The sequence below is a fragment of the Felis catus genome, chromosome B1 (assembly GCF_018350175.1).
Source record: "Felis catus isolate Fca126 chromosome B1, F.catus_Fca126_mat1.0, whole genome shotgun sequence".
Lineage (NCBI taxonomy): Eukaryota > Metazoa > Chordata > Mammalia > Carnivora > Felidae > Felis > Felis catus.
In genome coordinates, this window is record NC_058371.1 from 15,304,327 (window position 1) to 15,323,029 (window position 18,703).

Genomic DNA, 18,703 nt, shown 5'->3' on the forward strand with positions numbered 1-18,703 from the left:
CCACAGCTGCAGCCCCTTCCCAGTGCAACTGCCATCTTCCAATTTAGAGGATGCATTTGAAGGGCAAAGTGGGGAAAGAGGCACCGAGAGGAATGTGGGCAGGAGGAGGAGGTGGAGGAGTGGGGACCGACCCCACAGGTCAGGGAGGATGAGGAACAGACGTGGGGTTAAGAGTGGCTCAGGCTGAGAAATGGGTACAAATTCATTGTACACATTAATATACAGGAGGTTCTAATATCTGTCCGTGGGGTGTGCATTTGAAGGCCACCTCCCCACCCTATGGTGACTTTGTTGGTCAGGCTTTTTCTCTCACTGATATCTGTGATAGGCAGAGGCACTGAAATTGTGGAAGGACCTTGTGCTGGAAAAGTTGGAAAAGCGTGCACGTCTAGAACCTGCTCTTGTATATTTTTATTTCCTCTAAGAGTTCCAGGGCCACAAAATCACAGGAGGCTGACGTGAAGGGGGAGTTACAGGGGCGAGACAGCTTGAAGGATACGTGAGGAAGTCACAGTGTACGTAAGCGTGAGCGTAGGGGTGGCACTGCCTCCTTGAGAGAAGCTTCTTGGTGCCTGCAGTCCAAGACCATGAGAAACAACCCCGAGGATAGGAGGTCTGCCACCTGCAGCCATCGTGACTGTGCCAGCCTCTGGTACTGGAGCCAAACACAGTTCACCAGGCACACCCCATGTTGGATGGTGCCACCATTGTTCTTCGCTCCGCCTGGAAGTTACTCCATACCCTCCACAGTCTTACCCATTCTCAAGGCTCTGCTCAAGGCCACCAGCAGGAGGCCTTTGCCACCACACTGCCACCTTCATTTAAATTCCTAGCGCTCACTGTTTCCACCAATTACAGTCTGCTTTTGCTCAATTATTCCAAGCAGATCACCATTTGGAAGCAATGATCAGCAAGGGTTTCAGAGTTAAATAGAAAGTTTTAGCACCAAATGAAAACTCGAAGAAAATCTGAGACTCCGAGCATCTTGCCAAAGCGTCTCCCATTAGTGCAAGTAGGAACTGGTTTCATAACTTCAAGAAATTGGACTTTCCAATATGTCTGGGGAAGTTGTACGTGGAAATGAAGAATTTGCAGAGACATTTCCTCCAGTGCTTAAAAAGAAATGATTGACCAAGAAGGCTATCTCAGGATTGTACTTAAAAAAAAAAATGTTTATTTTATTTTTGAGGGAGAAACAGCATGAGCGGGGGAGGGGAAGAGAGAGGGACAGAAGATCTGGAGCTGGCTCTGCGCTTAATAGCAGTAAGCCAGATGCGGGGCTCGAGCTCACAAACCATGAGATCATGAGATCACGACCTAAGCTGAAGTTGGACACTCCACCAACTGAGCCCCCCAGGCGTCCCAAGATTGTACTTTTAATTTTCATGAAGCAGATCACTATCAGAAACAACTGCCCTATGAACGTTCCATTCTCAAGGAGAAAGCAAGAGGTAAATGCCATACCAGCAGAGATTAACTGTACCAGTATTTTTATTGGTGTTGTTATTGTTTTAGTAGTGCTCTGATTCTAAACTCCATAAGCTTTGAGTGATTTGCCACAATCATACTTTCACTTAGAGCCCAGTTACTTTTCATGCTTGATTTTACAGACAGAAGCATTTGTTGTTGTTTGTTGTTGTTGTTGTTGTTGTTGTTTTAGTAGGGGAGGATACATACCGCATTATAGTAGAAAACCCAATATTTGACGATTTCTGGCTACTGAACCATGGCACCATTTTCTGGATTTGTGTCTCATTTAACTTTGCTGTTTGTATTAGTTTCCTATTGCTGCTGTAACAAATTACCACAAGATCAGTGGCTTAAAAAAAAAACACAAATATCTTATCTCATGGTCTGAAGATGAGAAGTCCAAAACAGGTCTTACTGAACTAAAATCAAGATGAGGCAGAGCTCTGTTCCCTTTTGCCTTTTTCAGCTTCTAGAACCTGTTTTCATTTCTTGGTTCATAGCCAACGTTGGCCAGTCAATTCTCATATTGCATAACTGACTTCCTTGCCTCCCTCTTTCACATAAAGGCCCCATGTGATTACACTGGGCCAAGCTGGATAATCCAGGCTAACTTCCCATCTCAGAGCTTTGATTTTATCATATCTACACATTCTTTTGTTGTGTAAAGGAACACATGCACAGTTTCCAAGGATTAGGGTGTGGACCTTTTAGGGACGCCATGATTCTGCTACCACTCTGTTACCCTTCTGTGTGTTCGCGCTTCCTTGAATGCCTCTTTGTCTTTTTATTCCCCACAGCAATTGTCCAATTCAGATACACATAGGTATTTTTAAATTAACTTTGCTTCCTCACTCTTGATTTGAATAACACCCAGGTGTACTCTCAGGCATGGGTTCAGTTGAGCCAACTACGGCATCTTTCCTACCTTCCTGCTAGGATACAAAGATGATTAACTATTGCCCCAATTCTCAATAACTTTGCCTTGCAAAATGTTCAAGATGACTGGTCAGCATCCCGGCTTTTAAAAACATGAATAACACATATAACTAAAGATAAGAATAAGTGCAATACAGGATCAAGCGCAGTTTTACAGAGCGAGGAGAGAGCTGGAATTAAAGGAACAGACAACCAAGGAGAAAGAGAGTCCAAGTGGGTCCATTCTCTCCACATTTTGAATAAGGTCTTGGGGAAAACTGAAGTGAGTGGGGGCAAGATAAAGTGTGCAAAGATGTAGCATAGACATCAGAACCCAAGGGGCACCTGGGTGGCTTAGTCGGTTGAGCATCCAACTCTTGATTTCCACTCAAGTCCTGATCCCAGGATTGTGGGTGCGAGCACATTGGGCTCTGTGCTGAGCAAGGAGCCTGCTTAAGATATTCTCTCTCTCTCTCTCTCTCTCTCTCTCTCTCTCTCTCTCTCTCTCTCTTTCCCTCCCTCCCTTTGCCCCCCACCCCTACTTGGCACACTCTCATGCTCTCTCTAATTAAAAAAATGAGATCCTTAAAGATATCAAAGTATGTTTATGCTTAAATATATCCCAAGAGCAAGGAGTACACATTTTATTTAAAGCACTACAAATAAAATGTTAAAATGTAGAGACTCTTGGAGGGAAGGGGAGGGCAGGAGGGACTGATATAAGCAGTTCCTCCGGTCTTTCGCTTTGTCAGTCAGCTGCTGAGACAAATCACGGTTCCATGGACATGTCAAATTTCTCTCCATCTGCCCCAGAGCCCCTCTCCAATATTATAGTCTTAGGATATAGTCACATTTCCCTGTACTTCCCATCTCCCTGTATCTAAAAGCACGATCTCCTCTGCCTAGTGTCCCCTCTGGTCTGCTTCATCTTTCCAGGTTTAGCTAAAATGCAACCAGACTCATGTCAATAAGTAAAGATTTTTCCCACCCCGGGACCCCTAGGGCACTTTGTTTGCAAAGTGCAGAGCACCGAACACGTGTGGCTTCAAATTCTGCCACACAAATCCACACACAACCTCTAAAAGCAGAATCCACTGTGGCTGCCTGTATTTTCCCAAGATAAGAAGATCACAACATCTTCCATCCAGGCCATTCCGGAACCTTGCCAATAACCTGTCAAGGCACAAGGTCTAATTCTGTTTCATTTGAGTCTGGGCAGGGTTGTGGCTTGACTGCCACTGATAGAAGGCAGTGGAAACAGTGCTGCATGACTTCCAGGTCACAAAGGCATTTATCGAGCTTTCGTCTTGCCGCGGAAGCACTTAGGCTTTGAGCCCTGAACCTCCATGTTAGCAGTCTAGCCACCCTGAGGCTGCCGTGCTGTGTGGAAACCACACCACATGGAGAGGCCCTGGATGGGTGCTCAGTCCACAGTGCTCATCTTCAAATATCTCATCCCAAATCAGGGACCAGATATGTGAGTGGAGGAGTCCTCAGATCACTTTGTCCCCCAATTTCATGTCACTCCAGACATTATGGAACAACCCTAAGTGCTATGGAGCTGGGAGATGGTCCCTCCCATGATGACGGCCCAGACGGATGAGGTCGTGCTGGCCTGGCTCTCACTCAGCCAAGGCTGTCTAGGCCCCCAACATTATGGAACAGCCATTCCCACTATCTCGATTCCAAAACCACACAATCCATAAGCATAATAATAAAGTTGTTTTAAGCCACTAAACTTGGGGGGTGACTTCTTATGCAGCAACAGTAGCTGGGGTACCAGGTATGAACTGTATAGGTATTTTCACTGAACTTACAACAGTAAGTAATCAGGGGTATCCTGATTCAGAGTTATGACCACAGCCATGAAGTCATCAGACAGACGAACGCCCAGGAAAACTAGGGCAGTGTCAGTGGATTCTCCAGTGCTGGATGAGAGAAAAACATTATGAGCATCACTTCTAAGACAGTTTTTTGACTTGAAGCAAGAAAAGATATTTGGGGGGAGTCTATCACTTTTCTATAAGAGAAAAGTGAGCAGAATTTGGGTGCCTACAGACTGCTGAAAATAGGCACAACTCCCTCCCAGGGCCCCCGGGTACACTGCCTTCCTGCTCTAGGGAAGACCACCACCCAACTGAGGCAGGAGGGGCCCCTGTAGGAGGAAAACAGCAAAGGACACATCTCAGGTTAGGGATTTCCAGGCAGTCGCGGTAATAGTCCTTTCTGTTGTTTCTTATATATGTCTTTTTTATGCCACATTGTGGGTCACACACACACACACACACACACACACACATACACACACACACACACACACACACACACACCACAGCTGACGGTGCACAGGACTTCCTGAAGCTTGGACAGAGTAATTGTTGCTGGGAAGAAAAGGGAAGTGAGTTTTGCCTTCTGTGGCTGACATGTGAGGGGCTGGGCAAACTTCCCAGTCCAAGGAATCTCTGTGACAGGCTCATAAAGGAAAGGAGAATAATCCCCACAGAAGTTGCTGAAGTGAAAGTGAGTTGTCCAAACACGGGACCCATTCATTATATGGGGAACAGCTGAAATGAAAAATAAAACCTGGTAGACTTTGTAACGTCTTGACAGTTAAGTAGACGTCAATCGATATTGTGAAGACATTTAGGAATCCAAGAAATTACTATTAGGACTATTATTTTTCTTTGCTTAAGACAACTGAATAATTTTGCATGGACCAGGATGGGAATATGAAGTTCTTGGATGTTTCAATCAATCAATCGATCAATGATTACTGAGCAGGAAATTCCAAAACTCTTTGTTTGGATAAAGAAATTCCAAGAAAGAACTTTTTTTTTTTTTTTTTTTTTAATTTTTTTTTCAACGTTTTTTATTTATTTTTGGGACAGAGAGAGACAGAGCATGAACGGGGGAGGGGCAGAGAGAGAGGGAGACACAGAATCGGAAACAGGCTCCAGGCTCCGAGCCATCAGCCCAGAGCCCGACGCGGGGCTCGAACCCACGGACCGCGAGATCGTGACCTGGCTGAAGTCGGACGCTTAACCGACTGCGCCACCCAGGCGCCCCATGAAAGAACTTTTTAAAGTCTGTAGTAAATGGATGTTTCCTTCCGTATTAGCTGTGATTTATTATGCATTACAGGTCTACTTGAGGCTCCAGACTTATATTTTAAATATCAGGCTTTCTTCTTCTTGTCCTAAAAGGTGTAATCATGAGCTGAGTATTGGTTTAAGGGACTTCAGTCTTTCTTAGTGTAATTACCTGCCCAACATCCTCAATTATCTAATCACTAACTAGTCAAATCTCCAGTTTACCTATGGTGACATTCTGGAAAAAAGTCAATTACAGATCATCTTGTATTAGTTACAATGGTGCTGGCTGTTATTACACATAAACCCGCAAAATAGTATTATTGATTTATATAAAATACACAATTTTACTTATGAAAGTTATGTCCCACTCATGTAGAGTCCGACTGACGCAAGGCTCCACTCTGCACAGCCCTCTGGTGACCCCAGCTGAGACAGCAAACGCATGAGTGTCCTCAACACATGGCTCACAGCGCTGTCCATGGCACAGACATCCAACCAACATACAGAACACAGGGAGCAAAGCGTCATATTTTTATAGGCCAGGCTTAGATGTGTTTACATGACTTCTGCCCACATCCTGATGGCCAGAGCTCATCACATGGCTCAAATTAGATGCAAATGTTTCTGGGCGATGCTATCCCTGGCTGACCATCCACTTCCCAGCAACACAGAAAGGAGCATAGTTCTTTGGTGAACAACCAACACTTCTCCACCCATCTCATTTACACCGTGGATGCTACCCATCCCCAAGCCTATGGGGTAGTGCCACACATTATTATTTGAAGTCCAGTCACAACAGACCCATGCTTTGCTGCCTTGGTCTGCATTATATTTAGTTTGGAGAAGTGCTGTGGAGCTGGCAGACGGTCCCTCCCATGACGACATAGCACAGATGGATGAGGTTGTGCTGGCCTGACTTGCGCTCGGCACAGTGGTGCTATGACCTTTCATGTTTCCCATGTTCCTTCACCCAAGGGGTTGGAGGAGGACCATATATGGGAGGCCTTGTGAAGGAGAGTGTTCTTCCATCCTTAATGACAGATAGACACATTAGCATGGCGGGTGCCTGCAGGCCAACTTTAAGAAGCCAGCACTGGGCATCCAGAAGATTTGCTGCGGGGCGCCTGGGTGGCTCAGTCGGTTAAGCGTCCACCTTTGGCTCAGGTCATGATCTCACGGTTTGTGGGTTCGAGCCTTAGATCAGGGTCTTTGCGGACAGCTCAGAGCCTGGAGCCTGCTTCGGATTCTGTGTCTCCGTCTCTCTCTGCCCCTCCCCTGCTAATGCTCTGTCTCTCTCTGTCTTTCAAAAATGAATAAAACATTAAAAAAAGAAAAACATATTTGCTGTGAGGTTAGGCCTTGGCCAGGATTTCACTTAGTAATAAATTCTAGCTGCCCTTATTCTTTTGTAAGCAGCTACTAATAATGTAACGCCTGGGGCAAGCGAGCCTGTATGAAACCCTATTCATTTGCATAACAAACCGGCCTGCTGTGCGGGCCCATCACCCTCCTCCTATGTAGATCTAAATTATTTTTAAGTAACAGCAATGTAAACTATCATGGACTGTTAATCCCATTGTACTAGGCACTGTACAAAGTCCAGGACTTCTATAATAGTAACAATCATTCTGTAAAGTAGACATTGGTTTTGTTTTAAAAGGAGGTACCTGGGCAAGGTTAAGTAGGTTGTTCAAAGCAAATGACGAGTGGCTGAGCTGACATTCAACTCCAGAACTATGTAACTCTAAAATGTGTTCGGGGGCGCCTGGGTGGCTCAGTCGGTTAAGCGTCTGAACTTTGGCTCAGGTTATGATCTCATGGTTCGTGAGTTCGAGCCCCGCATCGGGCTCTGTGCTGACAGCTCAGAGCCTGGAGCCCGCTTCAGATTCTGTGTCTCCTTCTCTCTCTCCCCCTCCCCACTTGCGTTCTGTCTCTCTCTCAAAATAATAAGTGAATATTAAAAAAAAAATTAAATGCGTCCTCCCTCCACCGTGCAGTGTGATGACGACGGCCAGCCCCCCCACTATCACGCCATGAGGTGCTCACCACCAGCCAAGAGCAAATGCTCTGCACACACCAGGCAAACACCAGCCCACTCCCCGCTCCATGGCAAGACTCACCCACATAAGGCTTCTCAGACTGCTCGGGGGCCTGCCTGGGGCCTTCACCTTGACAGAGTAGCCCCCACATACGGCAAGTTCGGTGACAATGTATTCATTGCCCAGTGAGCGTTCCTGGCCCATAACCGTGCACAACGAGAGCGTAGGACCTGTGGCCACACCCACTCCTTTCCAACCTTGCAAAGGGCGAGCTGCCGAGACACCACAGCTGTTCTGGATCATCGTGTTCAGGTGGACATCATTACAAGGCCCTTCACGTGTCTGCCTCCCAGTCAACACTCAGGTGTCCCTCCTCTGTCTCCAGCGATGTCACAAAAGCAGCGCTGATTTAAACAGTGACCAGTGGGTCACCAAGAGAGCCTTTTTGCCCAGCCACAGAATATTTTAGAAGATAGCGAAGCCAAGAGTCTGTGTCACTTAACACCTTCTCCAGTGGGACAGGCGTGTGTGTTCCTTTGGAGAAGTCAGGCAAAGGTAGAGCATTTTGATGCTGGGCACAAGAAAGAAATGAATGCTGCAAGGTCCCTTGGCACCAGAATTAAAATAATGACTTCACTTATCGCAGTACCTAAGATTGCCAGGCCCTGTGCTGGATGATTTACACACATCGTCTTATTCAATCTCCACAAGGGTCCTACAGAGGCTAAAATGTTACTATCTCCATTTTACAGAAGGAAGGTTCAGTGAGTATGTCACGAATGGCAGCAGCAGAACTGGAGGTTTGTCCGTCTGTCTCTAAAGCCCAAGTTCTCTTCTCTGAACCAGCCCACCTGGAGGTCCCAGAGCTGTCTGCAAAGAATGCCAGCCGAAGGAAATCCTGACATGGAGCGGAAAGACATTCCAGGGCCCTGTGGCAGTGCTTTTGTTGTGCAATTACAAGAAAGGGAACACGATGTCCTGAAATCGCACAAGGAATGTAAACAAGACAGATGGAATCTCAGAACTGGTGCTAATCCCTTGCTGGAAGTGGATTCCAGAAAAGAGGTCTTTTGTATAGCATTTGACTAGGTAGATTGGCCCCTCAAACCCTGAAAAAAAAAGTGCTGAGCTGAGCACAATGGCAGAGTTTTGCAAAGGTGTATGCACTTAAGATAGTTTATCTCTTCCTAAGCAAGTGGTTTCCTTGCTTCTACTGGATCTCAAACGAGCTAGTGAAGAATTCCCAGGAAGACGAGAATTAGCTTTTAGAAGGAAAATCCCAAAGCTGACATTTGTTGACAAAAGTAACTTCACAAGGTTTGATGGAATGATCTTGGTATTTCGCAGTGAACCCCAGTGCCACCCACTTAAGATCTGTAACCACTTATGGGGACAGCAGTGGGATGGAGTTATGTGAAGGACCCCTGCCACATGCCTCTTCATATACAATAAATAAAGAGATCGAGATCATGAACTCCCTAGAATTGTTTCAGTCGCTTCAAGTGAAAACACTCACATGTGAAAATGCATGCATATTTTGTCACATTTTATTTATAACTCAAGCTTTAGGAACTTACAGTAGAAATGAGTTCATACCATGTAACCATTTATTGAGTATTCACAATGTGTCAGGCCCTCCAGGTAGTGTCTTACTGAATGTTGACAATACCCTGAGAGTTTGTGGACAAAAGAATTCTCATGCCCATGCTATAGAGGATGAAATTGAAATTCAGAGAGGTTAAGTGATTTTCCCAATGTCAAATGACAAAAATAAAACCGTGCAATGACTTTGATGTCCTTTATTCACGGGGAAACGACCCATGCATTGGGGGAGGACAGCGCTTCTCAAGCAGTAAAAAAGCACTCTTCCTGAGGGAGTTGGGGCAAGAGCAGATTTTTTAGAGCATAAGAAAGGGCAACTCAGAGAATCAATGGCCAAGAGGGTGGGTTCTTCCTTATAAAGCTCAAAGTTCCTATTTTCCAGGCTAAGGTAAGGCAGAGCAGAGTTGGGCGATTGTGACTGGCATATGCTAGGTTTCTGTGACAGTGACACATTTCCCTTAAGTGCTACACACTTAGGTTTCGATTTGTGTGGTGGGCCATGCCACTGGGGAAGCCTCGATTTTGCAGGTCCCGATATAAGAATTACCTTTATCATTGAAAAGGAAGAAAAATGGGGTGCCTGGGTGGCTCAGTCAGTTAAGCGTCCAACCGGCTCAGGTCATGATCTCAGGGTTTGTGAGTTGGAGCCCCTCGTCACGCTCAGTGCTGACAGCCGGAGCCTGCTTTGGATTCTGTGTCTCCCTCTCTTTCTGCCCCTCCCCTGCTCACACCCGGTCTCTGTCTCTCTCAAAAATAAATAAACATTAAAAAAAAATTTTTTTAAAGAAAAGGGGGGAAAACAGGATTGCCTTTATCACCAAGAACACAGAGGTAGTAAGTGGCTGAGTCCAGATTCAGACCCAGGTCTTTGCTTCCAAAGACAGGCTCTCTCTCTATCAGTTCTCTGAATAACAGACTTGAAGTTTTCTAGCACGGTTGTGCAACAGGTCACCCGAGAAACTATAGGACCTTGCTTGGCATTACTTTGAAGTTTCTATTCCACCAAAGCATCTCAGGAATCCTTGAGAGTAGCAAAAAAAAAAAAAAAAAAAAAAGGTTTGTGTATGTATTCAGAGGTTGCTTATTTTTTACACATAGCCCTTTCTTACCCGACATTGTTCACCTGCCAAAGTCCCCCCAAGTCTACCATCTGCTATATGAAGTAATACATAATTTCATCGAACCAAAAGTCACTTCTTTTGAGCTCTAAGAATTTGCCCATCATTTCCCATTTGGAACCTACAGGAGCTACATTAGCTCTGTCTGAAGATCTCCTGTAGCTCAGTCCTCATGGGTTCTGTCGAGACTATAGTCATTAACAACTTATGGTCTCGTTTCACTGAGATCTCTGTTAAGTGTTTTGTCACAAAAAGCCCACAGGTAAACCTGTATCCCTAGCCTTTGGAAACCAAACTTTAAAAAATATATTGACGTCACTTCTTTGTGTGGTTAACCTGTCAGCCAGACGAGTCCTCTTGTAGGTGTGGGTGTGGTTCTCCTAAAGGGTGTAACATTCCAACTGTTAATCATCCTGGCAAAAAATAAATTCTGGGACAGGAAATAAGGACCTGGGATTGAGATGAAGGGATACAACTTCCTCCTCTCTGAAGCCATGGCTCGGTTTGGGCAGAGTTTGAGGATGGAGGTGCCCCAGGGATTTCTGGCAATAGGGATGAGCTGCCCCTGGCCACAAGCCACGAAGACAGCAGGACAGTGGTCTGGTAAGAAACCCCAGCGCAGATATTAGTTTATCAAATATTTGTGAATTCATTCCAGGGAAGTCTATATCAGTATGTATATCATTCTCTCTCTCTCTCTCTCTCTCTCTCTCACACTCACTCTTTCCAGCTCTGGGGCAGAGGATATATATACATATGTGTGTGTGTGTGTGTGTGTGTGTGTGTGTGTGTGTGTGTGTATACATATATATTTCATCAACCACATATGTATGTTCCTTCCTTTATCTTTGAACCTTGAGTGAAAACTTGTTAAATGCTATAAGGTTGTCTCAGTGATGCCATGAGGAATTAATGAAAATCCAGGCACATGCAGTTGGTAGGCAGAGTACAGAACAGAGTGGCATCCCCCCCCTCAAGCTGGTAGCAGGAGCAGTCTCTAGAAAAGGCCAGGTGCACCCAGTAGATATGCCACCCTCGGAAGGGTCAATTGCAACATGACCAGAAGGTCAAGATGGAAGACCCCGAGAGACCTACCCTTGAATTCAGGTCAGACAAAACCTCGGGAAACAGCCCCCGAGAGACCTACCCTGGAGTTCAAGTCAGACAAAACCTCGGGAAATGGCCATGAATGTCCAGCAAACAACTGTGAAGACAGCCAGTGTCTTGCAATAATACAGCCAGGGGCCATGTCATCAGGATCGTCCCTTGGCTAGGTTGTGTCCTGCCAAGTACAACCAGCCAAGGGGGTGAGTTGGGGTTGAAACCCAAGCTGTCCTTCACTTACCGAGCCATGCACACTTGCATGGGGCTGCGTCCACCTGGAGGAAGTCGATGCATGTTTCCAATGTTCAGGAGTGTTGCAGGCACTAGGGCAGCCCAAATGCCACTGTAGTTTGACTTATACCTTCAGAAGTACAGCTCTGGAGTGTTGTTAACAGAACAATGCCCTTGGGCGGGCATTCATATCTACATGTCACCGGATCCAGGACTGCTGACCACAGTCAGCATGGGCAGACAGAGGAAGAAGACCGGTGTTGCACTGTGGCAGCCAAGAGGTCTTCATAACCTTATGGAAGACCCTAGAAACTCCTAGACTTCTGTGGGTGGGAGTCAGAGCAATGCAAATCTGTTACTTCTAGTAGGATCTCTATCCCAACTCCTACCACCATCAGTAGCACAGGCTAGGAATTATGGCTTACATCTAGGGGTCTGTTGGAAGGTTTTATTTATATGCTTGTCTCCCATGAAAACTAGAAGTTCCTTGGGTCAAGGATCATGTTACATTCATACCTGTATCCCCCAAGAATCCCTAGTGCCCGATATATAGTAGATGCTCCATCTATGTTTGTTGAAAGGACAAAGGACAGAAAGCTACAGGGTGTGGTCACCGCAGAACTGCGCATGTCGTGGCTGCACGCCCGTTTGTGCCGCCCAGTCTGATGCTACCGCAGGGCTCAGGTGCTCAGAAAAGGCTAAGATGTGGGAGATTGGCTGTACCACTCTTGACAACCACACTTGAGCACACTCTTGACTCACCAGCTGCCTGAGCTAGCCAGTTCTCTGGCTAGTGAGCTGGGTATGCACAGTCTGCTGAGCTGGGCAAGATGACCAGCGAGAGGAGAGAGGGCACAGAAACCTGAATGTCACAGACTTCGCTGTTTCTTCTCTCTTTAAAGATAAGAATGGACTGGGTGCTCTCCTCTCCCAACTCCAAGACCAACGTGCCAAAAGAGAAGAAATCGTTGGGGGATGTGGTTGGTAGGCTTGGCCACAAACTCCTAGGTTCAGCTACAAGTTCCAGGAGACCCAGGCATGAGGTTCATGTTTCCATTAAATGTCTTCTCCCCGTTCAGTCAGGAACTGTGAACAAACTTCTCTTTCCGACCTTTGTTCTTGGTGCCTGGATAAGTGGAGAGTTAACATTTAAGTGAGCTGATATAAATGGCTATTAATTTACTTTAGCTGAATTCAACAGGGGTTTATAAGCAGGAGCTATGCACACAACTCAATGCATCAGGGGACTCTTTAAAAAGTCTAGGATGTCAGAGCCTTCCACTAACTATCCCATTACAAAAGCAGAGCAGAGCAACTTTGGGGAAAATATAGAAAAAAGCTAGGCAGGATGTGATCAAGAGTCCCCATGAGTGGCCCAGTCATCGGGAGGTCTGAGAAAGATCACTGTGGGCAGGAAAAGCTCCCTGTGGGCGTGAGCCAGATGGGCAAAGCTGGGTGAGTTCAGGGAGAAGAAGGGAAGGGGGGAAGGCATTTCAAGCAGGTAGAATGGCATGAGCAAAGGCTTGGAGGTGGAACAACTGATACCTCAAAAATATTTCTCTTGGGAATAGGGACCAAAGGGAAGTAAGACTGAATGAGTTGGTTGCAAACAGATTAATGCTCCACAAAAGAGTGTGTACTTGACCATATACTCAGGCCAGCATTTGCTAAAATGTTCTCACTGGAATCCTAGCCTTGCAATCTTGACCATGAGATAAGAGTTCCGGTCAAGTCAAAATTATAGTCCCAGCAATCTTCCCATTAGGCAGTTCACGCTGTGCATTAATATAGTAAGACTGAGTGCAGTCCTGCAGTAAAGAAAGAAATCTGTTCCACTTGGTTGAAAACCCTGTTAAACATGAAAAGATGTTCAACATCATTAGTAAATAGGGAAGTGAAAATTTAAAACATACACCCTATTAGAATGACTTTTTAAAAAAACTGGCAATACTAAGTACTAGTGAGAATGCAGAGCAGATGAGACTTTTGTAATCCTGCTGGTCAGGGTGCAAAATGGTACCACAGCTTTGGGAAACAGTTGGGCAATTTTGAAAAATAAAGTCAAATACATACTGTCTTAGCTTGGGCTACCATAAGAAACTTCCATAGGCCGGGTGACTTAAACAACAGAAATGTATTTTCCCATAGTTCTGGGGGCACGGTCGGTTTGTGGTGAAAGCTTTCTTCCTGGCTTGTGGATGGCCACCCTCTCTTTGTCCTCACGTTCAGGCCATATGTACGCTTACCATATAGCCAGAAATCTCGCTCCGAGGTATTGATCCAAGTGGGAAAAAAAACCTTACATTCACAGCAAACTAGGACACAAATGCTCAAAGCATTTCATTCATCATCACCCACAACAGGAAACAGGGCAAATGTCCTCGGAAGGGGACCAGAATATGCCACCCCAAAATATGCCGCTTTGGGGTAAAGATGATTTGGAGCTACAGCCAATTGAGAATCAAAGGATGAAGAAACAGGCCTTCTCAGAGCCTCCCCTATCTGATAAAGAACGGAAACTTCTGAGAAATGAGGGCTGCCGTAAATGCCCTCTCCTGGGGGAGTTTTATGGCCACAAAGCAGATGGAAAGTCGGCACCAAGATGGACCTACACAAACAGCCTTTACTAAATAAACCTTATCTTCCATTAGTTTCCCCATATATTTACCTTCCCACAATTTACCACCCCTAGAAGCTCAAACCCTTTCCATTTGTCTTGTTATAGCTCTGCAAATTTATTGCCCTTTTGCTAAAATGGTGGATAAGCTTTAAGGTCTGCCTGCCTCTTTAGGGTTTTAATTTCATTTTTTTTCTAACGTTTATTTATTTTTGAGTGAGTGAGAGAGAAAGAGAGAGAGAGAGAGAGAGAGAGAGAGAGAAACAGACTGCGAGTGGGGGAGGGGCAAAGAGAGAGAGACTACAGAATCTGAAGAAGGCTCCAGACTCTGAGCTGTCAGCCTGATGCGGGGCTCGAACCCACGAACCAGGAGATCATGACCTGCGCAGAAGTAGACACTTGACCAACTGAGCCACCCAGGCTCCTGTGGGGTTTTGATTTCTGTGAAGCCCTTCTTATACACATATGAAATAAACCTTTTTTTTTTTCTCCTGTTAATTTGTCTTTTGTCAGTTCAGTTTGCAGGGCTCCAGCCACTGAACCTCAGAGGGTAGAGGAAAAAGTGTGTTTCCTCCCCTCCACAGTTAATGAATGAATGGGTGAGCAAACGGATACATTCATACAAGGGAATACTGCTCCACAGCAAAAAAGAATAAACTACTGACACATGCAGCCATATGGTTGAATGTCAAGTACATTGTATGAAGGGAAAGAAGCCAGACTCAAAAGGCTACATATTGTATAATACCATTCATGTGACATCCTGGAACGGGCAAAACTTGTAAGAGTAGAAAGCTGCCAAGCGGCCACCAAAGTCTGGGAGTAGGGGAAAGGTTTACTAGAAACGGACAAGAGGGAAGTTTTTGGAGTGAAGGAAATATTTTACATCACAGTAGGGGCAATGACTATACAACTGTGCGTTCGTCAAAACTCGTAGAGTTGAATGCACCTAAAAGGTTAATTTTACTGCATATAAGTTATGTCACAATCATTTCTTTTAAATGAGGATAAAGGAAAAAATGACACAGAACAAATGCTGAACAAGGGGGGAAATGCCTATTCACATCCCTTGGAACTATGTTTACATGGAACACAATTTGTAATTGGGGTTTGAACTCATAGATGAAGCATTCAGACAGTCACACCAGGATCCCTCATTCATCCCACAAATATTTAGTGAGTTTCTACCCTATGCATTATTCTAGATTCTGGCGCATTTAAGAGCACAAGCAAATTAAAAATAAGAGGCTTAATTCTCCCTGTTGAAAAATAAGGGGAGACGCACTTTCCCCTTCTCCCTGTTCTTTCAGTTTCTTTCTCTGTTCCTTGCACTGCTGTGGGAGAAAATGCAGAGAAGGACATTAGGGAATATAGGGAGTAGGACTTTGTCATTGTTAGTGTGGTGGTCAAAGAAAACCTCAGTGAGAAATTGAAGTATAAGCAAAAACTTATAGCAGATGAGGAAGAAAGCCATGAGGCTATCTGGGGGAAGAATGGCCTGGTCAAAGAGAACAAGTAGATGCAAAAGCCCTGAGGAAGGTTGTGCACTTGATCTCTAAATGCTCAAATTTCACTGCCTCCCTTCTTTTGAGAGTTGCTTTCTGCCCATCTGACCCACTTGCCATGCTCACAAAACCCAGAGCCACCCTTTCTCCACCCACTCCAAATAGGCGGAAGGAACCCGGCCCTTGCTTATGTCTATCTGCACTTGACTCTTTTATGGTGATTTGATCTCTTCAGTATCTTCTCTAGAGAGAGCCAATAATCCCACCTGTTCGAAGTCATCCCCATCCCTTCATCCCATATCAAGCAACACGAGATGCTATTTCCCCAATTCTGAGATGCTACTGATTGTAAGATGCTCTATCACTTGAATGGAAGCCTTTCAGTGGGAGAAAGAAAGGAAAGAAGGAAGTAAATAAAGAAGTTAGAAAGAAAGAGAGGAGGGAAAAAGGGAGAGCTCGGGGAGCTAAATTAACTGTATATACTCTTAAATTACTTTAGCGTTCACACGTCTGTGCAATTATATGCTGCTATCGTTTCCTATATACCAGCAATGAACAGGGGAATTTGAAAGTAAAAACATAACACTGGGGCTCCTGGGTGGCACAGCTGATTGAGCATCTGGCTCTTGATTTCGACTCAGGTCATGGGATCAAGTTCTGTACCAGGTTCCACACTGAGTGTGGAGCCTGCTGGAAATCCTCTCTCTCTCAAATAAAAAAACAAAACCAAAACATAACACTATTTATATTAGCACCCTCCAAAGTGAAATAAAAATCTAACAAAATATGTATAAGATCTATATGAGGAAAACTATAAAACTCTGATAAGAGTATTAGAGAAGAATTCAATAAATAATAAATGGGGAGATGTCTTATGTTCACGGATGGAAAGACTCAGTATTTTCAGGATGTCAGTTCTTCCTAACTTGATCTATAAGTTCAATGCAATCCCACTAAAATCCCAGCATGTTATTTTGTGGATACCAATAACCTGATTCTAAAGTTTACGTGGAGAGGCGACACAGACTATCCAGAATAGTCAACACAGTATTGAAGGAGAAAAACAAAGCTGGAAGATTGACACTATCAAATTTCAAGTCTTCCCACAAAGCTGAGGTAATGAAGAGGGTGTGGTGTTGGCAAAAGAACAAACAGACCAATGAAACAGAACAGAGAACCCAGAAACAGACTCCCATCAGTATTGTCAACTGATCTTTGACAAGGAGCAAAGTGATACAATGGAGAAAAGACATGGTCTTCTCAACCAATGATGCTGGAACAATGGATGTCCATGTACAAAAAAAAACGATTCTAGACACAGACTCTACACCATTCACAATTACCAAAGCTTAACTCTGGCTTCTTTCATAATCAGAGATTAAATATTCTTCCAAATCATTTTGTACCCCCAGTTATTTCATGGCCTGGTGGGGACCGGCTGCTTTTCAGCCATGCTTAAGAGTTTGGCCTCATTAGCACACTTAAGATGGACAATATAATTTGAAGGCATCATGGAGAATCCTAGGGGTTTACTGGCGTTTCCTCTTTGGTTAAACTTATAGTTTCGTTTTTCCTTTTTTTTAAGGATAAACATTAAACAGCTTCTAGTGAAAGTCACTAGAAATTTTCTACAGATTTTGAATTCTGAATAACAGGCTTTTTTTTTTTAATGATGCATGAAATGGTCACAACAATTCCCCCCAGCTTTGAAAACTTTTTAACTCGCTCTGCGTGATGGGGCAATTTCTTTTTTTTTAATTTTTTTATTTATTTTGACATGTAAGAAAAATAGAGTGAGTCTTAAATTAGAGGAAATACGGCAGTTTTCAAAACTCACAAGGCCTTGAGAATTCTATTGAGCCCACAGAGCTGATACTGTATCCACCAGCTAAAAAGTTGTGCCTTCCTCCACACTTTCTGTAATCCCAGCTCCCGCTCCAGCTCCAACCTTGGAGATAACAGAATTCAAAGCACAGTTGGGAGGGAAAACCAATCTGAAAAGGAAGAAGAAGACAATAGTTAACGTTTATTTTAAACTTCCTGCCTGAAATACCATGAGACTAATTTCTTTCAGATTGGACTTTGTTTCCTGAGGGCTCACAGGCAAATGTGTATTTTCGCGGCTGTGCTAAAATACGAAGGCTCCCTTTTGTACGGCCTTGAACCTCCCTTGAATTAGCTGTTGTTGAAACACCAACTCACATCTGATACAGGAATTAGGACTTAATCCTATAAAAAGTATTTTTTTGCAGTTTTGTGTGCAACATGTATGGTTGTTTTTGTTTGGGGTGTCTTTTGTTTCTTTTTGAATAAAATTATAAAGCAAAAACCTTTTCCTCATGGTTACTAGCTCTCATACAGCAAGGCCCCTCCCTTCATGTTTTAGCAGGAAGAGCTTTGCCTTGCTGCCTCTGGAAAAAATCTGGAAATATGTGACATGAACATACATGGGAGGGCAAAGCCAAACCAGGCCAAGATGCAGTGTCTGGAAGAAGGAGTCACCTTGCAGGGGCTCAGTGCCTCTCTCACTGAGAGCCAGTCCCAGGGTGAGAATACAGCCTCTTGCTGGTGCCCGCGGCCCCGTAGACCGACATAAGAAAAGCAAACAGGACCACACGCCTCTGCCATAGCGGCCCTTGGTTGCTGGACAGGAAAGAGTAACATCTCTACTGGAGCAGCTAGAAACCCTTTCCTCTCATTTCTGGCCAGGAAATCTTCCACATTCAATGCAAGATATCCCTTACTTTTTCGGGTTGAATTATTTTCTGAGAAAGGGCCTCATTTTGCATCACCCACTGTCTCTGCATGCTGCATTTGGAGGTCCTGGACTTTCCTGGCCACTATCAAGACACAGGCTGAGCAGTCCTGCTGGAACCGTATAATGAGGGCACCATTACTGAAAATACAAAAGTTCATGTAGAAAAACCGACATTTGAGGGCACCTGGGTGGTTCAGTCCGGTAAGCCTCCAACTTCAGCTCAGGTCATGATCTCGTGGTCCCGTCAGTGAG

At 44.7% G+C, this 18,703-nt stretch overlaps 2 long non-coding RNA genes across 3 annotated transcripts in view; both read right to left on the reverse strand.

The window, feature by feature from the left end:
- LOC111560092 overlaps positions 1-7,728 on the reverse strand; it is a 41,255-nt gene extending 33,527 nt beyond the window's left edge. For both annotated transcript variants that reach the window (XR_002741604.2, XR_006596266.1), the window contains exon 1: positions 7,598-7,728. This is a non-coding gene — a long non-coding RNA (uncharacterized LOC111560092). The remainder of the gene's footprint in view (positions 1-7,597) is intronic.
- A 2,068-nt stretch (positions 7,729-9,796) lies between these two features.
- On the reverse strand, positions 9,797-18,698 carry LOC109498723. Its single transcript, XR_002155588.3, has 4 exons — positions 18,636-18,698; positions 17,531-17,687; positions 11,582-12,697; positions 9,797-10,139 (listed from the first exon to the last, which is right to left on the reverse strand). It is a non-coding gene; the product is annotated as an uncharacterized LOC109498723 (long non-coding RNA).
- Between the last annotated feature and the right edge of the window lie 5 nt (positions 18,699-18,703).